The 24,087-nt window shown below is 40.2% G+C and overlaps 1 pseudogene; it reads left to right on the forward strand.

The window, feature by feature from the left end:
* Positions 1-640: 640 nt before the first annotated feature.
* On the forward strand, positions 641-23,698 carry LOC143696419 (synaptonemal complex protein 1-like; annotated as a pseudogene).
* Positions 23,699-24,087: the final 389 nt, after the last annotated feature.

The following is a 24,087-nucleotide window of genomic DNA, read 5'->3' on the forward strand; positions in this document are numbered from 1 at the left end:
AAAAAAAAAGTATCTCACATAGCATAGTTTTTATTTTAACATTATGTTATACCCTAAAACTAGATTTAACACACTACTTAAGAAAATTAATACAGCATAACTTTCTGACATAAACACATATAATATTCATTTGAATATTTGCGAAAAGCCAATCATAAAATACACATTTTTCACACAGGAGGACTGGGCTCCCCCATTTATTCCTTGTACAGGCGGGACCTCCCCTTCCCCTCAGACCTCTCCCGCCTTCCCCGCGACGGCCAAAGTCCCGCTGTGCTGCCCCCGGCCGGCGACCACGGCGACATCGCCAACCCGCCCGGGCCCCCGGGCTGCCCCGAGACCTCTCTGGCGTCCACGGGCGACGAGAAAACCCCGCCCATGGCCCCGATGGTGCCGATGGCCCCGCCGATGGCCCCGATGGTGCCGATGGCCCCGCCGATGGCCCCGCCGATAGCCCCGCCGATGGCCCCGCCGATGGCCCCGCCGATGGCCCCGCCGATGGCCCCACCGATGGCCCCGCGGCCGCCGCTCTGTCCGGCCGGGCCGTGCCCGGGCCGTGCCCCGCGAGCTCCGCTAGGCGGCGCCCCCGTCCCCGCGCTGAGGGGCCGCTGCCGCTTCCCGCCCTTCGCGCCCGCCCTCAGCGGCCGCCGGGAGCTGGGGCCGCTCCGCCCGCCCTTTTATCGGAGCCATGGAGAAGGAAAACGGCTTCAAATTGTTCATGCCGCCGCGCCTGAGCGCTGGGCAGGTGTCTGCGGGCAGATCCCAGGTGAGCGCTCGGCCGCGGGGCCGCTGAGGGCGGCCCCAAACCCCCCCTCCCCGGCCGCCCCTCGGGCTGTGCTGCTCTGGAGGCCGCGGCTGAGGAGGGGACGGGGGGAAAGCGCTGGGGCCCTTCCCCGGGGACACGGGGACAGTGCTGGGCCCGGGGAGTGCCCGGCAGAGCCCCGGGCTGGAGCACACACACACCTGCCCCTTGCCCCGGCAGAGCCCCGGGCTGGAGCACACACACACCTGCCCCTTGCCCCGGCAGAGCCCCGGCCTGGAGCACACACACACCTGCCCCTTGCCCCGGCACAGCCCCGGCCTGGAGCACACACACACCTGCCCCTGCGTGGGCCGGGACGGCTCCTGCCTACTCATTTCTGGTATATGCACAGACATCTTCGGTTTGAATTTCAAAGACTTCTGTTGTTTTTTTCCATCAAAACTGAAGGGAATCATCTTCTCGAGCATCTGCTCTGTGCTGTAAGTCCGCGTTTGATGTGGGTGATTCAGCCCAGAGAGCGAGCAGGGCTCTATTGCCGGCCGGGGTCTGTGTACAAATCACAAACGGGACGGGACTGCTGAGGAACTGCCTTGAGCTGTTTTCTTTTCCAGCATCAGTCTCATTACATGGTGATGACAATGGGAAGATGCCAGCAGCTCACATCCCAGGCAGCAGACCAAGAACTTAATGTTACAACTTACTTTCAAAGTTTTTTGACCAATCACACAAAGCAAAAGCATATTGACAGTAGTTCTATCCAACCACTGTAAGCACAGGTACCTTTGGTTCAAACAATGCTTGCCTTTTTTGAATACAATACCTGCTGCTTGTAAGCCTTAAAACACAATGCACAGAGCTCCATTATTAAGCTTAGAACTTCCTAATATCTCGCTAGATAAACTTCTCTGTAACTTAGGGAGTTATTCTAGACAAGCATTAATACATAGACCATTGTTCTATTTGTCCTTTTCTACTTTTTAAATATTTTTTCTGCTGACCTATCTCATGGCTACTGCTTGGCTCTAATCACAGTTCTGCTGTCTCTGAGGCTGCCTTTTGCAGCTTTCCCAAACCCCTCTGATTTGATGGATTCCCACAGGCCCCACTCAGATGCTCGCACTGGTGTTGGTGTCTTGGTCTCACCAGATCAGGTGTGCAGTGAAAATGTTCTGTCCCCACACTGAGTTATGGGAATTCAACAAGTTATTTTTTCATGTCAAAGCTCCTTATGAAATATGTTGAGATTCAACAGGATATTCTGACAGCAGATGAGTTAGCTGTTTACAGGATGAACTTCTGTGACTTAAAAACCTTGTGAAAGGGTATTTTCATGCTGAAACATAATCAGATATAGTTTAGAAGTGCCCTTGGAAGCAAAGCAAGAAAGAAATATCAACTATTGGTCTTCAAAAAAGTAATTTGTCTCCTTGAGTCCTTTGCCATGCACCAGGGCCCAGCCAGGCAGGAGCTGCTGAGTTCCCTGCATTGAAAGCTCCCCTTTGGCCACAGTCTATAAATCAAACTGCAGGACACCAACAGTTTGATAAACCACTGGGCAGGAAGAAGTGAGTTCCAAAGCCATTACCAATACCTTGGGCTTTGAAATTTGTAGGCAGCTGTTTTATTAATGACCAATTCTATTTTCACATCATCTGTAGGGATTTTTTATGGATTTTATAATTCTTCTTTACAAATCTGCCCATAAGGAACTAATGTTTAAATTTGTGCAGGGTTTGAACAGATGCTCAGATGATGACTTTAAGCTGCCATTTGATGTGTCGAACCGTGGCGAAATCACTGATTCAGGTACGATTGGAATATTTGCCACGCACCTTCTTTAGATTTTTATGTATTGTCAAGGTTTAACTTTCATGAGTAGTCTCACAGTTTCATATCTGTAACTGTTAAACACAGTTTCACTGTTACTGTTTTTAGAAAGACATTGATCAAAATCTCTTCATGTTTCAGATACAATTTCACAGCAAGTGAAACTTTGCTCTGAAGTAGATGAAGAGGTCAGCTAAGTATCAACTCTGCACATCTAATTCCTTGGGGTCTTTTGAATTTGTTCCCAAACAGTGCCTAAAGCATTATTGAGTAGATATTTCAGGGCTAAAGGAAGTAGATAAAAGGGAATAATGTTTTTTGTCTCCTGTTTAAAGCTGAATCACTTAGAGGAGATATTTGTGATTTAGTGAACATGCCTGGAAACAAATCTTTAAAAATTAAGGTGACTGCAATATTGCTGTTGTTCTTTCTTTGTTTGAAGTGCCTGTGAAATCCATGAGCTTTAATTAGAGTAAGATTTAAACACTTAAGTATCCTTGTGGAACTGGTTCTGAATATTCTGTTGAGGGGCAGAAGGGTTGAAGTCAGAGTATTCTTTGGAAAACTGAAGTAGATTATCCCCATTGCCTTGTCTGGCTTTATCTGTAAAACAATGAATTGAGTGGTTTCCAGCCTTGTCTGGCTTTGTTTTATCTGTAAAACAATGAATTCAGTGGTTTCCTCAAGCACTGGATTCTTTTGACAGTGTCTTTACCAGCAGATCTCTGCTTTAGCACAACTCAGTCCAGCTCATTTTTTTTGCAATAGCTTCTGTACTTTGCAGCTACAAAACACTCTTTGCTACCACAAAATAAAACCCATTTCTTGCACTCTCCCTGCTGATTTTCATATCCCTGACAACTTTTTAGACTTTTTTAATCCTAAGCTATTAAAGTACCATCAGGACTGTAACAAAACTGTGATGCAGCCAAAACAAGGATGGTGTTTGGGGGTGTTGTAAGTGAACCAAAGGGCCCTTTGGGCTCGTGTGTTGCTCTCCCTGCCTCGACCACTGGCCCAGCACTGCTTGTAGGACACTTTCAAGGTGTTCTAAGGGCACAAGGGTGGTGGTTTTCCTTCCTGCTGCGTGTGTGAGCAGAGAACTGCTGGGACACTTGGGTATTTGTAAATCCCAGGGTCCAGATGGGATCCATGCCAGGGTGAGGAGGGAGCTGGCAGATGAGCTTGCCAAGCCTCTCTCCATCATTTATCAAGAGTTGTGGCTCACTGCTGAGGTTCCAGATGATTGGACACTGGCCAGTGTGACACCCATTTACAAAAAAGGTAGGAAGGAGGATGCTGGTAATCACAGGCCAGTTAGCCTGGCCTCAGTGCCAGGTGAGATAATGGAGCAGTTCATACTGAGTGCTATCCCACAGCACTCACAGGATGGCCAGGCTATCAGACCCAGCCAGCGTGGCTCTACGAAGGGTAGGGCATGTCTGACCAACCTGGTCTCCTTCTGTGACCAGGTGACCCGCCTGGTGCATGCAGGAAAGGCTGTGGATGTTGTGTATCTGGACTCCAGCAGGGCCTTTGGCACTGTCTCCCCCAGCACACTCCTGGAGAAGCTGCAGCCCATGGCTTGGACAGGAGCACTCTGTGCTGGGCTCAGAACTGGCTGCATGGCCGGGCCAGAGAGTGATGGTGAATGGTGCTGCATGCAGCTGGCAGCCAGGCACCAGTGCTGTCCCTCAGGGCTCTGTATTGGGACCAGTTCTGTTCAATGTTTTTATAGACGACGGGGATGAGGGCATCGAGTCCTTCATGAGTAAATTTGCAGAGGGCACTAAGCTGGGAGCTTGTGATGATCTATAGGAAGGAAGGAAGGAAGGAAGGAAGGAAGGAAGGAAGGAAGGAAGGAAGGAAGGAAGGAAGGAAGGAAGGAAGGAAGGAAGGAAGGAAGGAAGGAAGGAAGGAAGGAAGGAAGGAAGGAAGGAAGGAAGGAAGGAAGGAAGGAAGGAAGGAAGGAAGGAAGGAAGGAAGGAAGGAAGGAAGGAAGGAAGGAAGGAAGGAAGGAAGGAAGGAAGGAAGGAAGGAAGGAAGGAAGGAAGGAAGGAAGGAAGGAAGGAAGGAAGGAAGGAAGGAAGGAAGGAAGGAAGGAAGGAAGGAAGGAAGGAAGGAAGGAAGGAAGGAAGGAAGGAAGGAAGGAAGGAAGGAAGGAAGGAAGGAAGGAAGGAAGGAAGGAAGGAAGGAAGGAAGGAAGGAAGGAAGGAAGGAAGGAAGGAAGGAAGGAAGGAAGGAAGGAAGGAAGGAAGGAAGGAAGGAAGGAAGGAAGGAAGGAAGGAAGGAAGGAAGGAAGGAAGGAAGGAAGGAAGGAAGGAAGGAAGGAAGGAAGGAAGGAAGGAAGGAAGGAAGGAAGGAAGGAAGGAAGGAAGGAAGGAAGGAAGGAAGGAAGGAAGGAAGGAAGGAAGGAAGGAAGGAAGGAAGGAAGGAAGGAAGGAAGGAAGGAAGGAAGGAAGGAAGGAAGGAAGGAAGGAAGGAAGGAAGGAAGGAAGGAAGGAAGGAAGGAAGGAAGGAAGGAAGGAAGGAAGGAAGGAAGGAAGGAAGGAAGGAAGGAAGGAAGGAAGGAAGGAAGGAAGGAAGGAAGGAAGGAAGGAAGGAAGGCTCTGCAGAGAGACTTAGATCAGTTGGATGGATGGGCAGAGTGCAGCAGCATGAAGTTCCATAAGTCCAAGTGCTGAGTTCCACATTTTGGCCACAGAAATCCCCCACAACGTTCCAAGCTGGGGACAGTGTGGCTGGACAGTGTTGAGGCAGAAAGGGCCCTGGGGGTGCTGCTGACAGCCGGTTGAATATGAGCCAGCAATGTGCCCTGGTGGCCAAGAAGGCCAATGGCTCCTGGCCTGCATCAGGAATGGTGTGGGCAGCAGGAGCAGGGAGGTCATTCTGCCCCTGTGCTGGGCACTGGTGAGGCTGCACCTTGAGTGCTGGGTCCAGTTCTGGGCCCTCAGTTTAGGAAGGATGTTGAGGTGCTTGAGCACATCCAGAGGAGGGCAACAAGGCTGCTGAGGGGTTTGGAGCACAAGCCCTGTGAGGAACGTTGGAAGGAGCTGGGCTTGTTTAGCCTGGAGAAGAGGAGGCTTAGGGGTGACCTTATTGCTCTCTCCAACTGCCTGAAGGGAGGTTGTAGCCAGGTGGGGTCGGTCTCTTCCACCGGGCAGCACTGACAGAACCAGAGGACACAGTCTCAGGCTACAGCAGGGGAGGGATAGGTTGGATATTTGGAGGAAATTTTTCACCAAAAGAATAATGAAGCACTGGAATGCTCTTCCCAGGGAGGTGGTAGAATCACCATCTCTGGATGTGTTTATAAAAAGACTGGACATGGCACTTGGTGCTATAGCCCAGGTGTTGGGGCAGAGGTTGGACTCGATGATCTGAGAGGTCTCTTCCAACCTCATTATTCTGTGACTCTGTGATTCTGTGTGTGTTCATGGCAAGATCACAGGTACTCTTGGGCAAAGTCTCTGAAGCTGCTTTTACTTAACTCAGCAGTGTCTGTCAGAAGGAGAGGACAGAAATAGTGTGAAGAACCTGCTAGAAGGAATTTTGGCTTCACTGATAATTCTGGCAAAACTTTATTGATTTTGGTGGACTGCAGTTATCCATGTCTTTAAGCCCATCTATTTGGTGATGTCTGAAGGGGGTTTGGGATATTTCATTGTATTTGTTTCTCCTGTGTGCTCTGTAAAGCCTTTTGATACATACATAGAGGATGCACAAAGATTTGTGCATCCTGTGCATAAACTTGGGCTCCTGATCATATATCAACTTATATCACCATCTGTAGAAAAATATTACTCTTGTGATGTTTCTAAGAGATAAATACATTATCTCCAACAGTATTAATTAGATATTATGTACTATTAATTAGATAGTATTTGAGATTAAATTGTGGAACCTGTTTCAATAGAATACAGAAACAATGAATGAATTGTTCTCAAAACTCTACAAAGAGGCTGAGAAGATCAAGCAGTGGAAACTGACTGTGGAAACTGAATTAAACCAGAAAGAAAGAAAGCTCCAGGAAAATAAAAAGACTATTGAAGCACAGAATAAAGCCATTCAAGAACTGCAGGCCAGTATTGTATAGTATACATTCAATAAACAAAGTTAAGCGCTTCCTGATTCAGTATGACACTATTATTGATACAATTAAATCTTAAAGACTGTTGCAGTTTGGTTTGTGCCTTGAGAAAATGATTATTTTGAGAAGTTGCAGGCACCTGTCCCGTGTGAGTGTTTGTCTGAAGAATATACCTGTAAGTGTCTCATTTGCTGCTAAATTATTGTTCATTAATGATTGCATCTTTCATGCAAAAGATGACTCAGCATGTAATACCAGCTAAAACAGACTTCTGTCTACTGATGCCCCAAATTACATTTTCATGAGGGATTTGAGAAGTCAAAGTGCATTTCTAATCTATTTTTCAATAACAGTGTCTTTTTGCATTTATTCCCTATGAAATTAGTTTGAAAATGAAAAACTCCATTTGAAACTGGAAGATGAGATATGTGAAAATAAAGATCTCTTGAAAGAGTAAGTAATAGAACCAAGTATATATTCTTGTGGTGGAAAGAATCAGTTTCCATGTGGGCAGTTTTATGTAGCTGTTAAATTTTGAAGGTCATTTCCATTGTTACTCCTTAGGCACACAAAGTACTGTGCACTCCTGTGCAAACAGGATATTTTTTCCCTCCTTTAGAGCTGCTGCTTCGAGGCATCTGTGTAACCTGCTCAAGGAAACCTGCACTCGCTTCACAGAGAAGACCAGCAAACGTAAATGCTTTTTTAGCTTTTATTGATCAGAGTAAATGTACTTCTAGCTTGCTCTAAATTCACAAACAGAAGAAAGAAGAAGAAATTTCTCGTGCTGTTCAGAGAAGTTCTCCAGTTGGGATCGACTGGATGTGGCTCTCAGAGTGAAAAGTGAATTTTAAGTGGCTCACAAAATTGGAAGTGAAGCCCCAGGTCTAACAGACTTTTGGTTTGTAATGCTGAATGCAGAGGGCTTTTGAAGCCAGTGAAATTGTTTGCTGAAAGGTGCCAGCCTGGGAGCTCTTTGGGTGCCCAAACTGTGACCCAGGGTTGAGGCAGTGCCCACAGCCCTGACTGGCCCTGGCAGCCGCTCCAGAGCAGGGCAGGGCTCCTCAAGGCTGCTCAGCCCATTGAAGGTTTGCAGGGCCATCCACACACTGGGAATATATTAAGACATAAGAAGTGACCCTTCATGCCTGTTTTTAGGCAGTAGAATCTACTCTAAATTCCCAGCACTCTCTAACAAATTTCCAGAGCTGACATTTCCTGTTTTCAGCCATCACACATTTATGGGGAGAAAAGGTCTTAACCCCAAGGTACAATGAGTAACTGGAATTCTTCTCATGCAACTGAACAAGCCAAGACAGTTGGATAACTTAATGACGTTTAAATTCTTGAGGTTTTAAAATATGTTCTTGATTGGAAATTCTACTTTATATGCAATTTAAAATTGTTATTCTAATCATTAGAATTTTACTAACTTGATCCTGGATACTTAAGTGTCGATTTCTTTTTAGCCTTAATTCTAGAAACACTTGTATATAGATGTACTGTTCTGTTTTGATAGCTGTTTCTTTTACTGTTCTCTTTTTAATTGTTTTCTTAGGAAAAAAATAATATCAATTACAAAAGTGAAAGAAGGAAAATATGGACATGGAGTGTTGCAATTTTCTAATGACAGCTCTGTGGTTATAGGTATCTGCTGATAGGAAGAAATTCAGTGCTAAACCCTAGATTACAGTTTAGAAATACTAACAGTGTTGATACATTATTATTCAACAGCATTAATACTATAATAATTAATATAGTCACATCAACTGATCCAGAATTACACTTTTCACAGAAAAAAATATCTTAGGAAGGAAATTTAAAAGCTGAGCATGCTTAATGTTTCAATGAACTACACATTTTCCCTAGATTCTGTAACTTTTGGCACCATGTTTCATAAGGACTTATTTAATAAGAATGGAGCTGGTAATTCCTTTTTTAATTCATTATGCTGATTAAGTATAATGACTTGGACAGCTGGCATTCTTGTTCAAAAGAAAAACTTTCTCATATGTTCTTGCTTTGATAGATGAACAGGAAAAGGCAGAAACAATACAATTGTATGAGGAACTTCATAGCAACATAGAAGTAAGTGACCAGGCTTGATGAAAGGAATGTGAGTTATGTGAGCTGAGCTGAGTTCCATGTTTATGTTGGGATACTGTTTGTATCCATCATGTGTGGGTATCATGTCATGTGTGATGCAGGAAGTTGGGTTTTCAATCCCTTTTCAAGAATGATTTTTGTGTTCCATAAAACACATTCAATGGAGAAAGTGCAGCAGTGTGTGGGATGTGGATCCCTGTGATCTGTGGGATGGGTGCTTAGTGCTGGGTCACTGCCACAACTTCTGGCTTCTTTCTGGGCTCTGTTTCACCCACCTGCTGGTTCCTCAGAATGGCTGAGGTGGGCAGCAGCCCCTGGAGAAGTTCCAGGGTTTCCAGGATTGAACTTCAGATATTAAATTTTGTTTTTAGAGAATGACAGCGGCATTTGAAGAGCTTCGTGTGCAAGCAGAGAACGACAGATCGGAAATGAGTTTCAAATGTGAGAATTCAGTTTATTGTGCTTATGCAGCTGGCTCAATTTTGTACTTCATAGCTTGTGTTCCACATGCAGGGCCAGGGCAGACAGATGTGAAGGGCTGGAATGGTGAGCAGGTCACCCTGAGACACTGGGACCCTTCTTTTATTCATGCAGCCTTTGTTCACTGCCTGGCCCCTTCTGTTGCTGTTCCACTGGGCCAAATTTGGAACTTTATTTTTCAAACCGTCACTCAACATTGAAGTTTTGTCTGTGAAGTACAGTCTAGAGATCAGTGCTATTTCACATAGTTGGTTTATTTAAATGATAATGCACTAGTGTATAGCTACAGAAACTTTAGCTAAATGCTCTCTCTCTGTATGTATAGCCTGGTGTGTTCCTGTTTCATTTTCACATGCTCTTTTCTGTTTGTATTTTGATTATAAAACCAAACATTGCCTCAACAATTACTCTTGGGAAACAAAAGGTACAGCTGTACAATTCCAAGCAATCTTAAAGTGGAAGTTGTATTGAACTTGGAGTATATTTCAGCTAGAATGTTAACTGTGGATGTTACTGTATCTCAAAAGTAAAAGAAGAAGCAGAAAAAGTGGACAAGTTTGAAAAAGAATGCAAACTGGAAGTCAGTCAAAAGGAAAAGCAGGTCTGCTCATTTTACCATCTCATATGTAGAGCTTTATTTGTGACTAAAGGGGCAATGCAAGAGCCAAGGAGTGTTTCTGGGTATTAGTAAAAAAGACAAAATAACACCTGAAGCTGCATTTAAGTCAAATTCTGCTAAGTTTAGTGATCTTTCAGTACCTTTAGTCTACTGGAATTTATGGTTTGATTTAGAATTGGAGAACTTTTTTCTTTAGAGTAATGTGACTTGATCGATATTTGGCTAAGATTATATCTAGCCAAATATTTTCTATCTGTCTGTCTGTCTGTCTATCTGTCTATTTAATCTAACTTGAATGACAGCAAAATGTCTGCTTATCATACCTGGGGTACAAATGAAAATTAGCATCTGTCCCTTTTCCAGACTTCATGATGATATTTCTTGCATTTTTCTAGATTTCAGCTCTCACCATAGAGAGAGATGAAAAAGATGATGTCATAAAAGACATCAAGGCTCAGCTGCAGACGTCACAAAATAAGATTGCTGACTTAATGGAAGCAAACTGTAAGAGTTCTGCCTGCTGTGTTTAAATGTAATTGTTTATAGAATTTAAATGTAATTGTTAATGATTGTTTATTTATGATATGTAATTCTTTATAGAAGCATAGGAAACAGGGTCATGATAGTTTTATTCTGTTGCTGGTTGGCAGCAGAATTTTGGGGCCTTGAAGGCCTTATTTTTGTTTGGAACAGGAGCTGCTCCTGTGGGAGCAGGACTGGCAGGGTCGTTTTTAGGGTGAGTCAAGCACTGAGAGCTTTGGAAGATTGCAAGGGGAAAATATGTTGCTTCAGTTTTGCAAATTTACAGTCAGGCAGATGTCACTGAGGAAACTTACTTTTCAGAACTTGATTTTCAATATGTTTAAGCCATCTATATTCAAATTTTATCTATTATTTTATACTATATGATGTTAGTACCATTGGTCTTTATTAAATTCTTTAAATGTATGTAATTTTACATTTTTAGCAGTACTTTTTAGTAAATATCCTATTTTTAAAAATATTAACATCTTTTTTTGTTTAGTACATCATGAAGAAATGTTAAAGGAATCCCAGGTCAGTAAAGAACATTTGAGGACAGAGCTGGAAGAGGCTAAAATGTCATTGCAAAAGGCAGAGGTACCCCTTGCTTATAGTTTTACAGTAGAAATAGACTAGAGGAGTATTTGCATAAATAATTATGGATACTTTAGACATGAAACAGCTGTAGCTGTTTGTTGCAAAACATGTTTAGAAATGATATCATGTCTTGAAGGTTACTCAAAAGAACTTGGAAACTGAGCTCCAGACTAGAGTGAAAACATTAATTCAGGTTACTGCAGAAAAGGAAGAGCAGGAGGAAGAATGTAAAAAAATGAAGGCTTTGCTTGCAGCCCTGACAGAGGAGTTGGAGACTTCTGTTGCCAATTTGAAAAGCTTGCTGCAAGAAGAGCAAAATAGGTAAATTAATGAGTTTCAATTCCAAGAATGATCTTACAGGTTGCAGTCTATGACAAAATCAAGAACAATTGGAAATGAAGCTGAAATTTGGAGGTTTTTTCCACACAGTGGTCTAAATGCAGAGAATTGAATGTAATTTTTTTTGTTGGTGATAGTTGATACTGGTCTATAAAAAGTAAATTTTTGCCTCCTCCAACTTTCATAACTCTGTCTTTAAGAAATAGAGATTTCTGTAGGTATATATTTGTTTACTTTTATGTCTACTGTTCTGAGGTTGTAAAAGTGTAATTTGATATGTGCTGCAGGCAGATTCATCATCTGCCTGTTGAAAGGTAAATGTTCTTAAAGTGCTTGTGCTAAGACTTTGTCTTATTGTCCTTGAAGTTTCAAATGCAGTGAGTGCTTTGTACCCTACATTTGGGGTTTTTAATTTACCATTTTCTTAGATTAAAGAAATATGAAGATGATTCAAAGCTGCTTACCTTGGAGCTCCAAAAGAAATCTGCTGAACTGGGTAAGGCTTGTAGAAAGGCAGAAAATGAGCCAGGCAGTAATAAAAATGTTTTCTGCTGTTGTCTGGAAATGGACTGTCTCTAGTAGGTGGAGAAATGATTTTACAGTACCTGTACCTATCAGGAATGCCTGAATTTATTTTGACTCAGCTGATCCCTTTTCTTTGGGGGTCATTGGTACTGGCAGCAGCCAAAGGGCAGTGCTGTGCAGAGCTCCAATAGTGAGACCCTTCCTGCATGAATTCTTCTGGAGGTAATTTTGGTTTCCAGCTAAGAGCAGCAGCACTGCAGGTGCCAGGAGTGACTTCTGTAGCAGAGATAAAACCCTCCCATTGAGGTTTCTGGGACCCTGCCCGTGCTGGAAGTGGAATGATGCTGGCAGGGGTTGTCTTTAAATATCATCAATGTGATATCCTGTGCTTTCTAGGGATGTGCTCCTTAGTCCCCAGAGTGAGAGCTCTGCCTTGCTGCTGAGAACTTGCAAAAAATACCAGCACTGTCAATGTGCACATAGAAACCATTGGGAAGTCAGTAACAACTGGTTTCCTTTCTCAGCAGATCCATGTGGTACCTTCAGCAGTTCAGATTTTTTTCTGGAACAATGCAGGTGCATCAATACTTGCAGAATACTCTAGTCTAACAGTCCTTGGTTTATTTGAAGCTATAATTGTGGAAAACATAGAAAGGCTCTAAATTTTATTTAAGATAAATGTTTAGTTTCTCTTCAGATAGAGATTTGCTAATGTCTGAATCATTTTTCAAGTCTACATTTAGATTAAGTCATAAATTAGCTTTTCAGCTTCTTAACTTAATCCAACAAGTTTTGAGAACTGGGTATTGCAAAGGGGTAAATGTTTTATACTGCCTGCTAAATATGAAAAATCATTTCTGTTCCATTAATTTTACATTCCATGTGCTGTAGAAGAGATGACTAAAGTAAAATGTGATAAAGAAGTGCACCTTGGAGAGCTGTCAGAAACTCTGGTAAATATTCATTTTATTAATCTCATGGCATTTGCTCTTCATATGAAATTCCTCTTGCTTTGTAAGTATCTTAAATGTCATAAATAAACACCATCTAGTCTACCTTAACATTTCTACTAAACTTTCTCACACACAATTTCAGTGTTTTCTTTGAAGAACTTTTTTATTGCCACTGTTTTTCTTGTCTCCTGTGCTTTTGGTTTTTCTTGTCTCCCATGTTTTTGGTTTTCCTTCTCAAGGTTTTTGGTTATTTCCTTCTTTGTTCATGCCCATTCAAATGCCACTCCCTGTGGATATAAAGTTTTCCCGTTTGTTCTTCCTTACAGGCAGGTAATTAGCTCTGGCCTCTGTGAACCCTGCTGTACTGTGACACAGGCCCATTTTCTGTCACAGAAGTCCCAGCTATATGAAATACACTCTGAACAGAGGTTTCTTTTCATTATGATTTTAGATTTACAAGCCTAACAAGAATCCATATCAACTCAAGTTAAGATAGTGGGAAATCAGGTGTGCATTTCACTGTGTTTGCTTGTTGTTCTAATCTGTGCATTGAGTGTTCTGAACTGAGTTTCACTCATTTTCTAAAATGGGCAAATTGGAGGACTTTGACTGAAGAAGAGTCCTGAGGCTACTGTAGAAAATATGCAGAGAGAGAAAAATGTGGAGAGAGCAATGAAAATGCTCTCCAGATGAGAGAGGTCTGAAGTAGGGCAATAGTAACATGTTTTTAGAAATAGTGAAGTTACACATCATGACTTGGACACAAGTTTCTGCATAAGGAACAGCACCCAGAGCAGTGTCCCACCCTAATTTTGCAGCCCAGGTAATTAAACTCACAGCAGGGGACAGACATGAACAGCACTGGTGTCACAGTTCACTATCTCACAGCACTTCCAGATCCCAGCAGAGACTGGAAAGATCCAACCTGGATAATCCATGCCATGGATGTTGTTGGGTTCTTCTGAACGCCTTGTGCTCTTAGTTCATGTCTGATAACCTCCAGCAGTTGGAGTTTGCACATGGATACTCAAAACTCTTCCTTTTCATTTTGCAGAAAGAATTCCAGGATTTGAAAGCACAGCTGACAAGTACAGCTGAGAAGGAACAAGATTATTTAAAGCAGCTTGTGACTCTGAAAACAGATCTTGAACAAGAGGCGTATGACCATCTTGAAAATATAATATTTAATTCGTTTTGGTGGAGTTGCTTTAATCCACAGTGAAATGAACTAGGATTGTTTTCTAATCAAACTTTTGAACCACATATATGCCATTAATTCTAGACTTACATTTCTAAATTCCACTTTCTCTATTTGTATGTATTCTATGGCATATGTAGTTGTTCCATATCTCTTTGACTTATTTAACAAGAAGAGAAAGTTTCTGAATTCATGGTTAATCTTGCTTTGAACTACATCATCTTCACTAACCATTAGATTTATATAAAAGTTGACTCTGATTTTCTTTCCTTCTTCTGTCACCTTTTTACCTCTCTCTGACTCTGCTGCAAAGCTTATATTTGTAGATAAAGGCCTGGACTTCTTTCAGCATGGAATAAGACTTGATAATGGGTATGTTTAATTTAAAAGGAGATTTCAAAAGGCATCTTCTTATTCCTCTTGGCCATTTGTTTGAAATTAGGTTAAGGAATGAACAACTAACAGTGTATCTCAGTAAGCTTTCACTAGAGAAAGAACAAACAGCACAAGAGAAAAATGCTGTGGCTGCAGAAGTCAAGAAACTGCAAGAACAACAAGAGGCAAGTTGTAAACTTCCAGGTTTCATGAAAGGACAATACTCAATTTGACAAATTACTCAGTTTTACAAATTAGATGATGAGCTGCAACATGACTTGGGTCTGTAGAGTACCTGAGCTGTTTTTTGTGTTTGAGTTGGAAAGGAAGTGTATTTACACTTGTGAGCAAGGCAGCTCAGTGTGCTTTGGATGTCTTTGAATTTTTTAAGAAGTCACTTTGAATTTTATTTCTTTGGTGACACATGGGTCTTTATTTAGGATAGTAAGAAAAAAGAAGAAAATACAAAGCAGTTAGTTGAAAATCTAGAAGAGGCAAATAGCCAGCTAAGGCAAGTAAAAACAAATATTAATAACTGATATTGTGAAAGGAGGTAGACTCAAATAGTTAGTTGTGTTCAAATGCTGCTTTCTGGGATTTTTTTGATTAATGTTTTTTCTAGATTATATAGCTAAACAGAAACTATTCAGAATTGCTGTTGGCCAAGTAGAAATTTTCTCAGATCAGAAATACCAATTGCTGCAGGAACAGTGTTTGCCATCATTTTGTATTACATAGTAGGAGCTGTCTTGTTGTGCATTAGACACCTCAGGTGAGAAGGCAATGAAAATGGAAGGTGAAGGTTATGGATTAAATGTGACAAGGCAAAACTGGGTAAGAGTTACTCTCTGTATCACCAGTTCAATAGACAGGCAGCTCCCATGTTTCACAGCTGCATTGCAATAGTCCAGGTGAGGATGTATTTTCCTTGGCTTAGCTGGAACATCTTTTCCTACTTCAAAAAAGTATGGACAGTTCACACATTGACTTACTGGGCATGTTGCTGCATTTTAAGAACATTTTCATTGAGCAGCTTATGAAGTTCCCATCAGCATTAGCAGTTCTTTTTAGAAAATAAAAGAAGGGTTTCTTAGAAGTACTGAAAATAAGTTAAAGGCAAGAAGGAAATATTTACTAATGCTTGTTCATTTGGCACTTAGAAATGAACTGGAGTCTTGGAAGGAGAAAATGGCAAAGACAGGTGAAGAGATGAGAAGTACCCTGGATGAAAGAGAAGAAAATGTATGTCATGTGTCATGCAAATATCTTACAGAACCTGTAGGAGAGCATTAAATGTAAAATCTGTGTTGGGATTTTTCTGCAAAGCTCTGCCTGGGGGATGTGATCTCTGCCAGAGGTTTCTTCTCTCTCAGCTGCTGCCAGCTGTGCCATTGTGTGTGCCCATGCTGAGCCCTGGTATTTCAAAAGACAAGCACAGTCACGGGGATCTTCACTCTTTGCTGCAAGTTTCATATTAAAGATTTGGTTCTTTTCAGGCAAACAGAGAACCTGCTTTTCTGATTTTTCATATACCCACACAGTGATGGATGGGCTCTGGATTAGCTTTTTATATGTAGTGTGAGTTTTAGCTTAAATAGATTCAAACATTTTTACTTTTCTTTCTGTTGGTTCAAAGCAACCTGGGGTTTTTAGCAAATTTCAGAATTTCATTGTAACAGTCAAAGATTTACAATTGTCATTTCAGGTAAAGAGTACTGAAAATGAAATTTCAAGAAAGGAAAACCATTGAAGATTCTAGAAAATAATTGGGACAATTCATTTTTTCATGGATGTAGGGAACTTCCTACAAGTGTATTTTTAAATTGTGAAGATATTGGGGATTTTTCTTCTTCTTTCTTAAGTCTCTAACAACTAAGGAACTGGTTCACTGCTATTGATTAACATCTCGTGGTACTTTATGGCTAAAACTCTGATTATTCTAACATGTCAGCTGGTGTTGCAGTCCCATTGGAACAAACCAGACTGGTGCAAGTGCAGGTTTGAGAACATTTACAGGAATTGCTCACATAGGGAGTCATTTGTAGAACTTACTAATGAATGTCTGAAATCTCTCTTTCAGATGAACAATTTAAAGAAGCAGGTGGAAAATAAAACCAAATGCATTGAAGAGTTGCAGCAGGAGGTGGGGAGAGATTTTCATTTCACAAATACATAAACACATTATATTTTGGGTTGCCTTTTCAGCAGGTTTGTGTCTGCTGTGATATCTTTAGATCCACCTATGTAATTTAAAAATTCTCCTTTCTTATCCTAACCCTGAGCAAATTAGGGAGTCATCTCAGGAATCACTTGATTTGTTAAATGCGCCTTAATTTGAAAAGAGCAATTACAAAAATAATATCTTTAATAAACTTAATTTTTCATTTACTGCATAGTGTTATTTTTGTACTTGTAATAAGTATCTCAGTTACCACTAGTAGAAAATAATTCTGCACTGGCACAAACTGTAGTAACTTCACTGTAAAAATAAAGAACTTGTATTTTTTGTCATGACATCTTCACACCTTCTGTCAGCAGCATCTTAGTTGTAATTCCCATTCTGCACCTCATTTGTTATTCCCTGCTCTTGCTCAGGAGGAGCCTTTCTTAAGGTCATGAAGAAACAGTAATTATCACAGAAATTAGTTGAACATTCATTTGTTTGAAGAATTGTTCTGGAACCTGAGCTGAACAACAGAGAGTTATTTGCCTGATGAGAGCTGGAATTTCTTGATGCAGTTAAACCATTACATAATTCTATTTACTTATTAAGGTACAGTGCTTGTTTTGTTTTATTTCAACAGAATAAGGTGCTGAAAAAGAAACTTACTGCAGAAAGCAAGAAAAGCAATACTTATGAAGGGAAGGTAGGTTTAAATAACATCCTGTAGAAGATGAGGTGAGTGTTTTTAAGTGCCACTGTAAGTAATGATAATACTTGTTCAATACGTTCTGAGCTGCTTTGGGATCTGGGATACAGACTTTGCAGGAATGAGCTCACAGTTTTTAGAAGATGCTTCCATTTTTAATCATTGGGCACTGACTGTTGGACATTTAAGAGATGGATTCACATTGCAATTAATGATGTTTCTAATCTGTTCCTTTTTTTTTTTCCTTTTATTGATAGTGGACTGAACAGGGTTCAGCAACCTCATTGTAACAGAAAAGCATTTAAAAGACATATACATATATGTATATATATATTACTTTTTTAAGGCTGTTCTTTAAATGTGCTCTGCTGTGGCAATCCCTCTGATGGGAATATTGTGTCCAGCTTTGGGTACTGCACTTGAAGAAAAGTGGACTTTTTTGAGGATATTCATATGATAATCTTAAAAGGAAAAACTGTAATCAAGATGCACAGCTGGGAGAAAAATGTACCATAAAAGCTGTGAAAATCTGATACAGATTTACAAGAGAGGGAATCAAATCTCCATCTGTATTTGTTTTTTTCTGAGGCATTCACAGCATTTAGGGTGACTGCTTAGGGCAGTCTTCCCCACTGGGCTGTTGCCATTCTTTCTTTGAGTATTTTCCAACTCACTTCAGGCCAAAGTTCAACTCTTTATTAAGAAAAAAGCTGAACTTTTAAATAGGAAACACTTTAATCATATACCTGAACAGTAACAGTGTGTTTGTGCTCAAAAACAAGAGGTAAGAAAAAATCATTAACACAGTAATTCCTAAACAAATAACAGCAGCAATTCTGCATTCTCAAAAGGTGAATAAATTGCAGTTAGAGATGGAAAATATGAACAAGCAACATAAGGAAGCAGTTGACATCTATCAAAAAGACATAGAAACAAGAAAAGGAAATGAAAATAAACTTCGTGAAGAGGTGAGAGGTGTTAATTTTTACTGCAATTTAATTTTTTTAATTTAAAATGTTTTTATGAAGCTTTATTGGCCAGAGTCCTTGCTCTTCCATTTCAGACATGAATGGAATTTGTGTATGCCTGTGAGCAAAGCTTCAGTACATGAGGTGCTTAGGCTGACGTATTTGAATATGTCTTTGAAAATAAGAACTCCATTAAAACTTCTTGCTTTCAAGATATAGTTCAAAGAAATTCCACCCTTGGTATAAAGTCAGCATAGTTAAATTAGATTATAACTTCTCCCATATTAGTATTTTTCTGCCCACACTTTTTTTTTTTTTGATGGCAATGCTAAGAAATGTTAGGGCAGAGTGCTTGAAATGGCCTTTTGGTTTGAAGTGAACTTGCCTGCCATGGCTGTACCTTTGATCCTGCCCATTTTAACAATCTGCAGAAAAGATGAGGGATTTGAAAGGGATCTTAAAAGCAAATAAAGCCCAAGTGGGACTGCAAACTTTGCACCCACAGGGGAAAGAAGAAATTAGGATTTAAAAGAAATAGATGGTTATGTTGATGAATGAAATGCAATTTATTACTGACAGGTAGAAAAGATGAGGTTGCTTTGTGATGAAGCAGCAATGATACAGAGAGAAACTGATGCCAGATGTCAGCACAAGATAACTGAGATGATGGCACTGATGGAAAAGCACAAGGGAAGAGATTTTCCTGCTTGCTGTGGTTTGCAGTGTGTGATACCATGTTAACAGCATGTTTATAACTTGTGATACCACGTTCATGACCTTTCCAAAGCAGAAACAGGCCTGAATCTGGGAAAAGGAAGCTGAACACATGCTGGACTTTGCATCATCTGAAATCAAATTCATTTGAAGATTTTCAAAAGATTCCTATGGGCAGATAAATTCCATTCATCTAAACTTCTGGGATTTTTAGATTTTTTTCAATTCAGGCTTCCTTTGATACCATCTGAGTGCAATCTTTTTCAGTATCAGTTTGGCTCTTTCTCTGAGATGCCTTAGTGACTGTCAGCAGTTTAGCCTGACACATTTTAGTTTTCCTTTCTGTTCCTCTATTTTGCAGTATCTTTAGCAGATACATTAATAAAGCTGGCACAGCTGGCTCTTAGTGCTGAGCACATATTGCTGCACAGAAATCAAGCACTCTCTGCCAGCCCACAAAATAATACTTGAATTGAGCATTTTCTGGTTTACAGTTTCTGCAGAAGCATCAATGAATCTTTTCTTTCTGAATCTTAAGAGCCTGGTTTGAAAGAAATGATGTTTTAAGACTGGATAACTCTATAATTGTAACATTTAGTCACATGTTTTGAGTTTGTTGTTGGTTTGGTTTTTTTAACCCAGAATGAATATGATAAAATGGTTGAAGAAAAAGATGCAGAGTTAAAAGTCTATAAAATGAAACAGCAAAAGCAGTTCTCATCAGCAAGAGCACTGGTAAGGAGTACTTTCCAATGTTCAGTAATTCAGTGAAGGGGCTGATGTCCTTGTGGAGTGGTTTTATGCTGGCTAAGGGCCAGGCACACACAACAAAAACATTCACTCATTTTTCTCTGCTGTAGTTGAGCAGAGGAGGGGAAAGAAAAATTCAAGTTGAGATAAGGATTAGGAGAAAAACACTTTGAGGGTAAAGCAGATTCAAACTTAAATAGCATCAAAAGTTTTATTATTAATAGGATTAAAAATGGGTAATGAGAATTAAAATAAACCTTTAAAACACCTTTTTTCCCAATCCCTGCCTCTTGCCCCCCAACAGCACAGAGAGACAAAAGATGTGATCTTCAGTCAGTTTGTGACTTCTAAAAATCTTTTTTCAGGTTGCTTAGAGAGTTTCTTTTTCCTGCTGTGCTCTGGGGTCTTTCCCACCAGAGACACTTCTCTGGGAACTTTTCCAGTGTGGTTTTAATTTTTACCAGTAGCAGTCCCACCCAAGCTGCTGCAGCAGATCTTATTCTGGGCACTAAAAACTCCAAATGTTTCTAGAAATGAATTGGAGTAGCAGTGTGTTTGTGTCTGCTCTTGCAGATAGTGTGTCATGCTCTGACTTCCCACTTGGAATAGGAAACTTTTGTTGTAAATATTTCGATTGTGCCCTCTCAGCCCTGTTCTCCCAAGTGTTTTAAGGTCTTACCTTGAACATTTCTGATCAAGTTCCTGTTTCTTATAGTGCTTTAGTCTTTTTTAAACAAGCTAAAGCAAAGCTTCAAGTATAGGGCTGAAAAGCAAATAGAATTCTCTTGTGTATCTAATGAGTGTCCCTGTTAATTACTGTCTCACTTGGGACTGTTTTCTTTTTTCTGGGCTGTGCATAGTTAACCCTGTCCTTTATTTAATGGTTTGTAGGAAAATGAGCTGTCATGTTTGAAAAGTGAACTGTCCTCCCTTAAGGAACAACTGAAAGCAGAAATTGAAGAGAAGGTGGAGTTTTTTATTCACTGAGCAGTGGGGGTGAGAGGTGGGCCTGGGCTTGTGCTGTGGGAGGAGTTGGATAAGAAATGAAACTGAACAGAAAAACAGGGACTTTTGAATGCTGGGGTTGTGCTAAACCTGGTCATATATTTGTGTGAACTTTGTAACAGTCTGTGATTATAGATTATATATAAATTAACAACAAAACAAAACTCTCCTTTATTTTAGTTAACTTTAACTAGCTAAAGCAAAAAAGTTCCCTAAACTGTAGGGGTTTTTCAGTGACTTTTGAATGCTGAGGTTGTGCTAAACCTGGTCATATTTTTGTGTGAGCTTTGTAACAGTCTGTGATTATAGACTGTGCTGTGTAATTACACCAAGAAGATTTTTAACAACTGAATTCAAAGAAATATTTCCTTGCTCTCACATAACTCTTTTGTAGGAGAATCTTGTAAAAGAGCACTCTCACAGTATGATTCCTGAAAGTGAAAAGAAACACAAGGTAACTTCAACTTTTTAATTGCTTTTAGAATTTGGTAGTGTTTATATGTGTAGAATCAATTGAAGTGCCAAGATAATTTATTTGCATTCAACAAAAGACACTGGAATGCTTTGGACTTCAAACTTTTTAAAGATAATAAAAATTTATGTTCCTGGGACTCCTAATCCTTGTTTAGATCTATACAGTGAATCTACTCATGTAAAAATAGAAAGTCTCCAAATTATATTCCTAAAATAAAAAAGATAAAAATAAAAAATATCTCCTTCAGTGCAGGAAGCCCCTTGGGCAGTCCAACACTGAAGTTTTGTAACTCCTAACAGTGAATTTTTCTTGTTGCATTTTTCTGCCTGTATTTCTTACTTCTCTGTAGATGATTTTTTTTTCCCCCCTGGGATAAGAAGGGATTTTAAAGGGTCCTACCATTCCATGGAGATATTAGACAGCAGTTTCTGGAAGGGCTCCCACTGTGTAATTTTTCTTGCTCAGTTGTTGATTTTTTTATGTCTCTGGAATTGTTTTACTCAGTCTTAAAAGTGTCCATTTGAAAAGGCACTTTTCCTCTATGGAAGAGAACAAAGCTGATCTAGCTGTAAAAATGGTCAAAGTGTCAAAGTAGTCCTGACTGCAGAACTTACCCTTCTTCCCTGTCAGGAGTTCACTTGTGGGTTTCATATTGGAGCAATGGAATCCAGCACCACTTTGATGTTATCTGTCTGAAAAAGGACTGCACTGGACCATTCAAGGCTTCTCAGTTTAACTTCTAGTGAAAAGACTATTTTAAGTAACACCAATCTTGATATAGCTATCAATCTTTCTCTGAAAGCCTTTCCCTGCAGTTTTGTTTGTTCCCATTTTCTTTGATGTTTGATATGGTCCACATGTAGTGGCTACAGTTCAGAATAACCTGAATTTCTGCAGATAAGCATGAAGAACTGAAATACAATGTGCCATGAAACTCAGCTCTTCCATAGCTTCCCCTTCATTCTCCTCATTTGGCAACAAAAATAATATAAAAAATGCTATTTCCACCCCACCCCACTTTGTTTGGGTCATTGCTTCGTGTTTGGATGGAAAGAGAAGAGTTCCACCATTTCTCTCAGGTGAATTCTTGGACACTCAGACTGTAAACTGGCTCCTGAGTTTGGCTTTAGATTCCATTCTTACCCCATAAAATAAAATCTAAAAATAGAAACGTTTTCTTTCCCAGACATATGCTATAAAGACTCCTCCAATGGATAAAATGCACAGTGGAAGAAGCACAAACCTGCCTTCAGAGCAGAGCAGCAGGAAAAAGCAGAAAGTGCTTGTGCAGCTGGACACTCAGTCAGACAGCTCTGAGCACACTGACCTCCTGGTAAGAGTCAGAGAGCAAATCCTGTGCTGAGCACTTCTTTGTGCTCACTGCTGGCTCTGAGAATGAAAATAAACAGTTTGGGCTTCCACATTCAAGCCAATATTTATGGGTATATTTTTAATTGATTGGTTCTTTCTGGAATTGTATGTACATAATTAACATGCTTTTTATTGAACTGTTTTGCCTCATAATGACATCTTAATTTTTTAATTTTTCATAGTTTAATATCCTTAGGGGGAAAGAAAAAGTAGTTTTTAATATAGTGTGAGTAAGTAACTTTTTCATTTATTAGAGCATAGTCTCGGAAGAAGAAATGTTTAAAAATTTGTACAAAGATTATCCACAAGCTTCACAATTACATTCCACAGCACCAAAAAAGGTATGTTAGCCTTTCCTAAGATTAAAGCAAGCAGTTAATCAGATTGTTTACAGAAACTAAAGGATGGCTTTATTTTCCTTCCTAGACCCCAGCTCCATCCAGTGTGAAATCTCCAGGCTCTGCTCTGAAACTCAAAACCATGAGGAGAATGCGCGAGGCGGGCTGGGCTGCGCTCTCCAAAATGGACAGGAAAAGGAAAATTAAAGATGTTGTAAAGTTCTTTGCTTGAAATGCAGAAATACCCAGTGCCCTGGCATTGCTTGCAGGGTTGTTTTTCTCTCAGAGTTAGTGCTTTGTTGCATTTTTCTGTCATACTCAGTGTGTTCAATACTGTGTTCATTCCTTCACACATATGAACTTTATAGATCTATAACTGCAACCCCTGCAGAGCATTTTCCACCTTTCCTCCCTTGTGCTTCAAAATGTTGGGACAAAAATTGGCCAATTTTAAATTTTGAAATAAATAGAACTGCATAGAAAGTTGTTTCAAAGCTGTTTCTGGCATTAGAAAGTCTGGTTTTAAAGAACTTCTGTTCTTTTAAATTTACTCCATTTTTCTTAACACATAAATACATAGTGGAAGAAATGTTGCTGTTCAATGTATGCTCTTTTACCTGAAGTCCTCTTGCTTTTTCCTGCATTTTAATGGCTGTTAGACCTGTCTTTTTAGACTGTTTTGTTTTCAATATGTTAAAATGGTTTTGAAACTTCTAAAATTGCAGTAGAATTGCTTGTATTTAAAAAGATTTCGGCTTCATAAGGAGTAAAAGATGCACAGTATAAGATTGTGAAAACAATGTTAAGATGCCATTAAATTGTTTATCTGAAATATCAAGTATGGGACTATTTGTTATTGCTTTAAATATTTGAACACAGACAGAAATCACCCACCAGCCTTCCTAGGGACCAGCAGAAGTCCAGAGATAGATTAGAACATCTATTTCTGTATTAATCCTTGATTAATCTTGGTTTCACAACAGCGACAAATCCTACTTCAGAGCCTAGACATAACAAGAAAACTACAAGTACATGTTAAAATATAATGCAAAATCAAAAATCCCAAATGCAGGTGAAGTGGGAAGCAAAATAGATTTGTTTTCTTCTTTTTGTGTAGTCTTAGGGATAGGCCAGTAGTTTGGGTTCCTTATGTTGAGCTGTTGAGCAGCGATGTAAATGAGATTTGTTATTGTATGTAGCTA

This window comes from Agelaius phoeniceus, chromosome 34 (assembly GCF_051311805.1).
Source record: "Agelaius phoeniceus isolate bAgePho1 chromosome 34, bAgePho1.hap1, whole genome shotgun sequence".
In the NCBI taxonomy this organism is placed as follows: Eukaryota; Metazoa; Chordata; class Aves; order Passeriformes; family Icteridae; genus Agelaius; species Agelaius phoeniceus.